The sequence below is a fragment of the Lactuca virosa genome, chromosome 8, assembly GCF_052849685.1.
Source record: "Lactuca virosa cultivar CGN04683 chromosome 8, Lactuca_virosa_CGN04683_v6, whole genome shotgun sequence".
NCBI lineage: Eukaryota > Viridiplantae > Streptophyta > Magnoliopsida > Asterales > Asteraceae > Lactuca > Lactuca virosa.
In genome coordinates this window covers 239208397-239219289 of record NC_136433.1, presented here as the reverse complement: position 1 = coordinate 239219289, position 10893 = coordinate 239208397, and the positions used below count along the sequence as shown (strand labels likewise).

General features: G+C 37.6%; 1 pseudogene; it reads right to left on the bottom strand.

Moving 5' to 3' along the window:
* Positions 1-9830: 9830 nt before the first annotated feature.
* Positions 9831-10328, bottom strand: LOC145131355 (cytochrome c biogenesis CcmF C-terminal-like mitochondrial protein pseudogene; annotated as a pseudogene).
* Between the last annotated feature and the right edge of the window lie 565 nt (positions 10329-10893).

The following is a 10893-nucleotide window of genomic DNA, read 5'->3' as shown; positions in this document are numbered from 1 at the left end:
ATTCATTCAATATTTCTACAAGATTGCGGTATCGCTCACTCGTCTAACGAGGAAGGGGGTGGATTTCCGATAGGGCCCTGAGCAGCAGTCGACATTTGAGACTCTTCGGCAGAGGTTATGTGAGGCGTAGATATTGACTCTCCCGAAGGGAGTTAAGGATTTTGTGGTATTATGTAAAGCATCCATCACTGGTTTAAGGGTAGTCCTCATGAAGAGAGGGCGGGTGATTGCTTATGCTTCGCGGCAGCTGAAGCCGCACGAGACGCGAAATCCCACTCATGACTTGGAGTTGGGGGCAGTGGTTTTTGCCTTTAAGATTTTGAGGCACTATCGATATGGGGTCCATTGTACTGTCTACACTGATCACAATAATTTGAGGCATATTATGGATCAGTAGAACCTGAACATGAGACAACGCAGGTGGGTACACGTAGTCAATGATTATGACTGCGAGATCCTTTATCAACAAGGTAAAGCGAATGTGGCGGCGGATGCTTTGAGCCGCACGTTGGCTGGATCTTCGGATAGGGAGATGTGTATAAGGATATCAGTTGATTCCCCTCTTTTGGGATTGATCGGGGAGGCTTAGGCCGAGGGAGTTCAGAAGGAGAACTGGAATCAAGAGAGGATCAGAGGTGAGATTGACAGATTTGTCAAGGATAGTCGAGGGCTGTTGACCTGGTGTGGTTGGGTCTAGGTTCCGGTGTCTGGTGGGGTTAGACAGATTGTGTTAGAGGAGGCTCATAAGTCTTGTATTTTTATTCATCTGGGGGCCACCAAGATGTAGCGATATTTAAGATTGAGCTATTGGTGGCCGTGTATGAAAAAGGAGATAGCTTGGTATGTCAGAGATGCATGATCTACAGGATGGTCAAGGCTGAGCATCAGAAGCCGCACAGCAAGCTGCAGCCTCTGGAGGTTCCCATATGGAAATGGGAGCATATTTCGATGGATTTTATCACCAAGTTGCCAAAGACGGAAAAGGGTTATGATGCTATATGGGTCATCATGGATCGATTGACCAAGAGTGCCCACTTTCTGGCGATTCGGGAGAGTTCTTCGGCCGATAAGTTGGTTGATGTGTATGTTCGCGAGATTGTTGCTCGTCATGGGGTTCTGGTCTCTATTGTTTCAGACTGTGATGTTCGTTTCACTTCTTGGTTCTGGCAGAAGTTCCACGAGGAACTAGGCACGAGATTGCATTTCTGCACTGCTTATCATGCACAGACCGACGCCCAGAGTGAGCGGACGATACAAACCCTTGAGGATATGTTGCGGTCCTGTATTATCACTCCAACATTGGTACTCCGCCTTTTGAGCTCCTATATGGTCGGAGAAGTCATATCCCTGTTTGTTTGGGGGAGGTTGGTCACAGGGTTATGGGCTGGACTGAAGTGGTCCTTCAGACCACAGAGCTTATTCAACAGATTAGGCAGAGACTGCAGACCGCTCAGAGTCGGTAAAAGAGCTATGTTGACCGGCTTCGATCCGAGTTGGAGCTCCAGGTCGGCGATATGGTATTACTGAAGGTCTCACCTTGGAAAGGTGTGATACGCTTTAGGAAGAATGAAAAGTTGGGTACCCGGTATATTGGGCCTTTTCGAGTGATTTCCAGGGCTGGCAAGGTTGCTTACAGGTTGGATCTACCTACGGAGCTCTGTCAGATTCACAACATTTTCCATGTTTTGCAACTGCGAAAGTGCGTATTGGATGAGAATGCAGTGGTTTCCTTAGATGATATCCAGGTCGATGAGCGCCTAAACTATGTTGAGACGCCAGTGGCTATTTTGGAAAGAAAGATGAAGGTCTTGTGCAACAAGGAAATACCTTTGGTAAAGGTGCAGTGGCAGCATCGGAGGGGCTCCGAGTGGACCTGGAAGCCGGAGGCTGAGATGCGGGAGCATTACACTGAGTTATTCGTTGCAACAGATTTCAAGGACGAAGTCTACTTCACGTGGTGGAGAATTGTAACATCCCGATGTTAAGTTACTTCTAATTTAACCCCTATAATTTTACTATATTACGTTTTGGTCCCTAAGTCCAAGAAAATGTGCATTGGAGCCCTAATGGCATTTTCGTAATTTTGGCAGTGAGGAGTATGCCATGCGTACTAGTGTGTACGCTGAGCGTACTAGAGCGCGCCCTAGTATGATGGGTGTATATCTATATATGCAGGGGCGTACATGCTAAATGAGGAAACCCTAATATTTAGGGTTTGGCTGGTATTTAAGCATCCTTATGGCCTCATTTCCCTTCACCATAACAACCTCCACCCTCTCCTTCATGATTGTAACCGTAGAACCACCTTATGAAGCCATTTCAAGCATTAAAGTGTGTGTTTGTGTACTTAGAAGAAGAAGGAAGGAACCAAACTCATCTTGCAGAGAATAAGCACTTTGGATCTGGGATTTATTCTTCATTTGCAAGTCTCCTAAGGTATAAAGCTTGCACCTTTGTCTTCCAAACTTGTAGATTTAGAAATGGGGGTTTTATGTTAGTTTTTGGTTCCAAATGTCTCATCCTGTGCATGGCATGTTCTTGTCTAGTTGAGTTGTCCTTTCAGACCCTAAGATGGGTCCTAAGTCATAAAAATGAAGTCTCTTTGGTTAGTTTTGCTCCATGCATCTTGTAGAAGGTCTTACTGGATTAAGACCTTGAGTTAAGCTCTTAATAGGTGTGTAAATTCATAAAGTTGGAAACTTTATGACTCTAGAGTGTATTTGAGCCTTTGATCTGAAATATGCACTTAATTGCTTAAGCCATTAAGCACTCATTGGATTTTGAAGGATGCGAGGGTACGCCCCGCTTACTCGGTCAACCACCCCGTTGGTGGTTAACTGCGAGAGTTTGGAGTACGCTCAGCGTACCTCCGGAGTACGCCCCGCTTACTCGCACAGGATCAGCTCGGTTGGGTTGACTCGGCTGGGTTGACTCAGTTGACTTAAAGGGATTAACCGGTTGGCTTTGACCAAGTTTGACATTTGAGGGTATTTTGGGTTTTTGATGGAATTGGTATTTGGTGGCATTAGGTGCCGGATAGAGAGCTGAATTTCGGGTTCAGGACCTTATATGTTTCTATTCAGTTTGCGAGGTGAGTTTATCCTCACTGTACTTTCGGGTCGAAGGCACCAAGGCTGGCCCATTGGATTGTTATCCAAGTTACTGCATGTTGGTATGTTGTAGAGATTTGTTAGATCAGTATCCTGGTATTTCGGATGTATGTTATGCTTATTGATTTGTAAGATCTGCTTGATTGTCTGTTGACTGGTTATATATATATATATATATATATATATATATATATATATATATATATATATATATATATATATATATATATATATATATATGCTGACATGTTATGTGTGGTTGAGTTGAGGTGGACTAGTGTAAACTTAAGACCTAGAGACCCAGGGCGGTCCGGATCGACTGAAGGCCCGAGAGGCGGACCAGTCAGGCCAAAGGCCCAGAGAACGATCAAGATAGGCTGAAGGCCAAGTGAGGCGGTTCAGTCATGCTAAAGGTTCTGTGAGCGGTCCAGATAGGCTTAAGGCCTGGTGAGGCGGTCTAGTCATGCTGAAGGCTCTGTATGCATGTCGTTTGTTGTTGTTATTTGTATTTGTATGTTTGTATTTTTGGGGGAAACTCACTAAGCGTTCACTTACAGTTTTGGCTTATATTTCAGGTACTTCAGATGACCGCAGGATGGCGAAGGCATGACCGTACACATCCTCATGTTTTGGACATATGATTTTAGGAACTCTGATGTTGAAATACTTTTGAAAAACTATGTTTGTAAATAATTTATGAAAATGGTTGGTTTTAAAAGTTTAAATTTATCATGATTTTTACGAGTATTACAAGTTTGAAGAATGAAGAGTGTGAATAGTTTTTTTTAGTTGTAGATGAACTAATAATGAACAACGATTACGAAATTTTCAAGTAATCAACTGATAAGTTAACAAATAATGAGAAATTGTTAAAAATAAAAGAAAAAAACGTCGATGATTACCTTTCATCGTCAACAGTAACGAAATTGTTTCATTTAGGTTTTCGTCAGAAGACATTTTTGTCGATTTGTTCTTCGCGAGACTGCTTTAGGGTTTTTGTTCGAAAACAATGACTGAATCGTTCTGCAAATGGTTTTCGTGTTATGCGGAAACAATAATATGTTCGAAGAGGGAAATGATGGTTTGCTGACAAAATTTGATGTGGTATGAAATTACACAAGTGCCCTAGACGGTTTAATATCTTTTGTAGTATTTACAAGTTTACCACTGTGTGTTTATTAGTTTTAAGCTCATTAAATGAGTGGGTTAGAACGGTCCCCCATTCTCAACTTTTTTTTTCTCAATTGAACTCATATATATATATATATATATATATATATATATATATATATATATATATATATATATATATATATATATATATATATAAGGAGAGGAAGTTAGTAAATTAACATTAATATGCACAATCTATATTATTGTTATCAACGTTTGATTCCCAAATAATTTATTAATTCAAAATGTGGATGTAAAAAATTCTAATAAAAATTTGAAGGCAATTTCTAAGAACAAAAATTATTGATTTATAATTGGGATATATACACTAAAGTTTCAATATTTTCATCAAATCGTGAATTAGGACTTCATTGTCGAAAAAATAAAGTTTATGACTTTTTTGTCAAATCGTGAATTAGGACTTTACTGTCAAAAAAATAAAGTTTAGGATTTTTTTTATCAAATCGTTGAAAATATTGGGACTTTAGTGTATATATCCATTTTTTGGTTAGAAAGTTAATGGTATGATAGTCCTTAAGCATAAGAGTTACTGAAACCTGTTTTGGTCAACTAGATCCTATTGAAATCTTTAACGTTTGCTTTTTGTTAAATAGTTTTTTTTAAATCTCAACAAACTGACATTGAAAAAAATGGAGATATCAAGAAAGAAAAAAAGAACCAGGGTTGTGTTGACTTTTTGCAGTCCTAAAAATGGAAAACTAAGAAACCGAAAAAAACAAAACTTTCATTCTTAACTCTTCTCTACATTCACACTCTTTTGACTAGGCGTGTGTTGTTTGTGTTTATACAATCTGTCACCATTTATCAATTCAAGATTTGGCAGCGAACCAAGATGAAAGTTTTACAAGTCTTCTCAATCTCTCTCGCTCTTTATTTTGCATATGTTTCCCCTGATCGTGATTGTATCAGGGTAAAGACGATTATGGTAACAAAAACAGTGGTGTTGCGACGAAAATCACAATTAAAAGTTATTGGGCTACGAAAATAGACTAAAGTCCCAATATTTTCAATGATTTGACATGAAAGTCCTAATTTTTTTTTTTTTTACAGTAAAATCTTAATTCACGATTTGACAAAAAAGTCATAAACTTTATTTTTTTTACAGTAAAGTCCTAATTACCGGTTAACTGGAAAAAATGGGTAAACGTGTCAAAACTGCCGATAGTTAGGACTTTATTGTAAAAAAAATTAGGACTTTCTTGTCAAATCGATGAAAATATTGCATGGACGGATCCAAGGGGATCCCGGTGTATCCCGTGATACCCCTCAAATCTTTTTCGGTAGTGTAAATTATTTAGGAAAATTTTGTTTTATGTATTGTATATATACGCATCCCTTCACTCATAAACACAAATAAACAATTGGTCTACTGGTTAAGATGCTTACTTATTGAAGCAAAGGTCTTAGGATCAATTCTTAATCGTTACATATCCTTTGTTTTTACATTTATTTTTTTCCCAACTATTCTATCCTACATCGCCAAACACATGTAAAATAAATCATTTGGTCTATTATATAAATTTGTTATCTCCATGTTGCATTTGATATCTACTTTGAGTCTCATATCAATTCAAGTATCAAAATATACTTCAACTTCATGTTTATATAACAATACTTGAGGTTAGCTATGAATTCGATTAAGGTTTGAGTTTAAAACCGAAACCGAACCGAGGAAACCCAAGTACCCTGAAAAAAAAATTAGGTTTCCCTAATTTTTTTTTATACCCTTTTACTTTGATCCTGGTTCCGCCACCGAAATATTGAGACTTTAATATATATACCCCTTTATAATTTTTTGGAACTTAGTATTCGACAATGTTCATTATTAATGTTTTATTATTATTTATCTTTATATAGCCATAGGGATTCAGTTCCAAATCACTTTGTTTACTACATAGTTAAACACATACATAGTGAATTTTGGAACAAGAAAATAGAAAAACGATTTCTATGTTGGCCACCGTGTGTGTTAAGATATATTTCTATTTTACATATTCATTTTAGTAAATTTATATATAGTTATGTTTTAGTCAAGACCACTCAATATTATAATAAGATACGATACCACTCAATATGTCATATTATGTAGATGTAGAATTTTAAAAATCCAAGTCAAATTCAAAATTGTGAGATAGTTACGTGTAAAAAAAATCTTTATTAGAATGAATAGGTATCCCTAAAAGAATTTACTATATTAAGGTGGTTTATAAGAATAACAAGTTGGTTTAAAAAAATAACTGTACATATAAATTTCGAGAATCAAAATCATTGTTTAGGTGACCTCGGTGCCTTCTTTAGCATCAAATTAATATGGATTTTTAATTCTAACTATTCATTAAAAACATCAAATAAAAATACGCATATTTAATATTTTTAATAATAACATAACATATTTAGCGGGTTAATGTCATAATAGGATAATGTTGGTGATTTTACATCATTAATATTATTTACTTGTAATAAGATTAATTTGTTGATCAATGTCACCTTGATAAATATTGAACAAGTTAGGATGATATAGAGTGTACATTAGTTTAAATTTGTCTTGGTTGAAAGTACACTGCTATTTAGGGGTGAAGCCCCTGAACCAACGGGGGTCTAGGGGCAACGCCCCTGGGAGCGTGGTCCAAGGGGCAGAGCTCTTGGCTGGGGTCGAGCTGGATTTATGTTGGTTTATGACCGTTTTTGGACAATTTTAGAACATAAAACTGTCAAGTGTTAGTTTTAAGACAGGAAGTTTTTCTTGTTATATGATCATTTTGAAATCAGTTTTGGTACTTTTTTTTTCATAACATCTTGAACCTTCTCTCTTCTGTTTCTCTCATTTTCTGAGTCATATCCGATTAAATATTGGTAGTACCACCTAAACATTTTAATCTGAAAATGTTATACACGATTCTCAGAATTCCCAAGTATTTTTACTCTTATTTTAATCTGAAAGTGTTATTCTGAGTCATATCCGATTAAATATTGGTAGTACCACCTAAACATTTTAATCTGAAAGTGTTATACACGATTCTCAGAATTCCCAAGTATTTTTACTCTTATTTCATTATTATTATGACCTATAATAGCCTTTTTTTTCGGTCATAATGAAAATTTTAAAACAAAAGGTATAATTTTTTAGTTTTCTAATTTTTAGTTTGATAGTATGTTTAAAACACCTGAGATAGTTCCTATTTTTTATAGCTATTTTAGTTCACAATTTAATAATCATATTTTTAATTTTTTTTTTCATTTTTATCACTTGTCTATTATTTAAAACATATGAAATATATTAATTTTGTAATCTTAATAATTACACATTGTATAAAAATAAACCGATATTAATTAAATTATGCTCATTAAACTATGAAGTTGTAACATAATTTCGTTGGTATTAATATCTAGTTATAAAGTATAAAAATTATTAATTTCCATATGTTTAGTTATTTTCTAAACAATAAAAAATGTACAAAAATTAATACTTTAAAAAGTATTAGCTAAACCTTTTTGTTTGATTTAACCGGTTAAAGCGACTTCATTCACTTTGGTTTTACTTAAAACTTTTAATCCATCTTGACATCGTATCCATTTGCACGTTAGATATATATATATATAGGTCTATTTTTTTTATCTAACAAGTTAAAATAACCAACAATAAGTGACCTTACTAGTATATTTATATTGATGTGTAATTATTAATATTACAAAATTAATAAATTTTATGTATTTTAAAATCATAAACAAGTGTTAAAAATGAAAAAATAAAAAAAAATATGATTATCAAATTGTAAACTAAAAAGTTATGAAAATATAACGAACTAGTAAAAAATTTTAAAAACATCATTCAACTAAAAGACATGAAAATGTAATAAACTATAACTTTTGTTTTAAATATACAATTATGACCGGAAGAAATGACTGTTACAGATTATATTTTAAAAAGAAAAGTTAGACTATGTTCCTTTTGACAATGTTTTTTTGATACTTTCAAAACACTTAGATAGTTCGTTATCATATTATGACATTAACCCTATTTTATTTAATTGTTTCACTAGTTTTATTTTTTTAATCACGGAACAAAATTTTATAATAAAGAGAGTTACATTGTAAATAATAATATATAAATAAAGTAAAAAACATACTACATACTATTAAGAAAGTAGGAATTACTTTGTTCTTGACTTGCTAAGTACGTACATTTTGTCGCTTAGATTTACATATTTTAGTTTTTAATGGGGGTGAGTAGCGGTCTGGACTCGGACCGAGAACCAAAAAAAAGGAACCGATTTAGTGAGAAATAAAGAACTATGAACCAGACCAAATACATGGTTCGGTTCTACAAGTAAGTTTCATCGTTAGGGATGTGTTCGATTCCAAACCAGGTTCAAACCAGACCGAGAAACGAAGAACCAGGAATCGATCTACTGTGAAATTGAGATACAAGAACTGGATCGAATACCCTAGTTCTGATTCTGGTTTTTTTATGGTCCGGTTCGGTTCCACCTAATCAAATGCTTATCCCTAGTTTTTAGTGCAACAGGTCGACACGAAGTGATTCATCATCCTCAAACATGAGCCGATTGTTAGTTAGGGACGGTTTATAGATCAGAAAATTCCCACAAATTGAATGAGAAGTGGGTCCATGTAAATAATCGAGACCTTGCAAACAACAACGCTCCTTCCCCATATGAAGTTCGGAACCCAAAGGCAATCGTTGAGTGAACTGTATCTTCTTTGTACTAGTTAACCAAAGCCGCACCCTTACTGCTGGGGTGGGGCTCGGCCTCCGAACCGTACGTGTGACGAGTTTCTGCCTCATACAGCTCGGGCCGAAACCCGGGGGAAGTTTAGGAGAGATGGAGAGAGCCAGCAGCTGACAGTCGGGGCGGGGATAAGCTTCCTTCTTCACAAGCTTCTCCCTCCCAAAAAAATCGAACCGATAGCGCTTCCCGTTTTTTCTATTCCATCCCATTCCATTCCTGGACAGGCGGCTAATACTAATCTAATAAGTGAAGTAGTCGTCGTCTGACCAATCGGCTCGGACACCAGACCGCCCGTGCCCGCCCATTTTGTCTCGCCCTAAATCGAATCCCTTAGTTATGTTGCGCCCCGACCCGAGTCCCAAGAAGTTGGCTTTGCCATCACAACATTAGGGCCGTCCCCTTCGTTCTATACTGACCCCGACTCGGGCTGGCTTTTTGGGAAGCCCGTCCCCACCGTGCTCACGGCCCGGCTGGCCTTCCAGCGGTAGTGGGAATTATCCCGTTCCCTGGTCAAAGACTTGGTTGGATGCGGGATCTACTCCACGAGGAGCGGTACGGACGTAGATGATATCATCACGACCTCTCTTTTCGTACCGCTAGGGATGCTTAACGCCACTTCGCCAACTGGCGTTACCTGCGCTTTCGTGTCTCTCAGTGTGGTCAGCACTGGGTGTTTCCGAGCAGCGAGGCTTACACCCATTCGCATTAGTTCATCCAAAGTTCCTTACCCTTATGCACGAATTATTGAATAAGCCATCTTCCTATCAAGGTTAAGGAGTCAACTGAGCATCTCAACGGCGGGATTGAATACCCGGATCGAATCAGAGTTCACTTCGCCCGCCCTGAACAAATAGGAGGCGTGGGCCACAGGTCGCACATAAGCCGCCGGGTCGCACGACAGAAGAACACCCAACATAAAGATGCACACTCCTCCATGTGAAATATTCATCTTCATTGGGGCTTTTTTGTAGTAGTCGTGACCAACAGCCATCAGCTGTCGGCTCGTTAGTAAGGTGAGAGCTTCAAGCCCGATTTCTGGTGGCGCACCCCCCACACAAGCACCGCCCAACTCAGGGGGGACGGGTAAAGCTACAGGCCCAAAAACTTGGGCCCTTCTTTCTAAATGGGGGTGCCCAGGGCGCCTCATCTTGTCATTTTCTCCTTGCTCATTCCCGTTAGGCTGAAGTCTTTGGCCTTTGCTTCTCCGCGCCCGCTCACGCTTCGCTGACGTTTTATAGGAACGGACAGCTGCCCCATAATTTCCATCCCATTCCATTCCGGGACAAAGTGTTCCACGATATCATAATCACGTTTCTGGTGTTTTAGTCACCTTTCAATGGCTTCCTTAATTATGTGCGAGGAATTGCCCTATTGAGTAATGGGAAGCGGGCTACTCCCCGAAAATGCCCCGCACCTAGGTTCATTTGTCGTTGGGGCTAAAAATCTTCCTTGCTCGTTCCTAGGTCTTTTATTCCATTATTTTGGATCGCCGTATTATTTCACTCACTGAGTTCTGTAATTCATTTCTCTTTTCTGAATAGTTGGTTGTGTTGGATGATTGATGGGTAGTCTTAGATTTAGGTTCTTTTTCAAGATATGCACAAATCTTTTTAGGTTAGGTGATGTAAGCTTCATTTACAGTTTTCCGGCTTTTTTCGAGCTTCAAAAAGGCTTTAATTATTGTTTCTCCGTTCAGGTTTTCTTCATTTATTGTTCCATTTCATCTATGCTGTGTGATTTCTTGCTTATGTTATATTTTTATATTTCTTTCTTTTCTTTTTCCTCCTTTCTATTGAAAAGGAGTCCGCTTTCTTCGCACTCATGAAAACAACCTGAAGCTG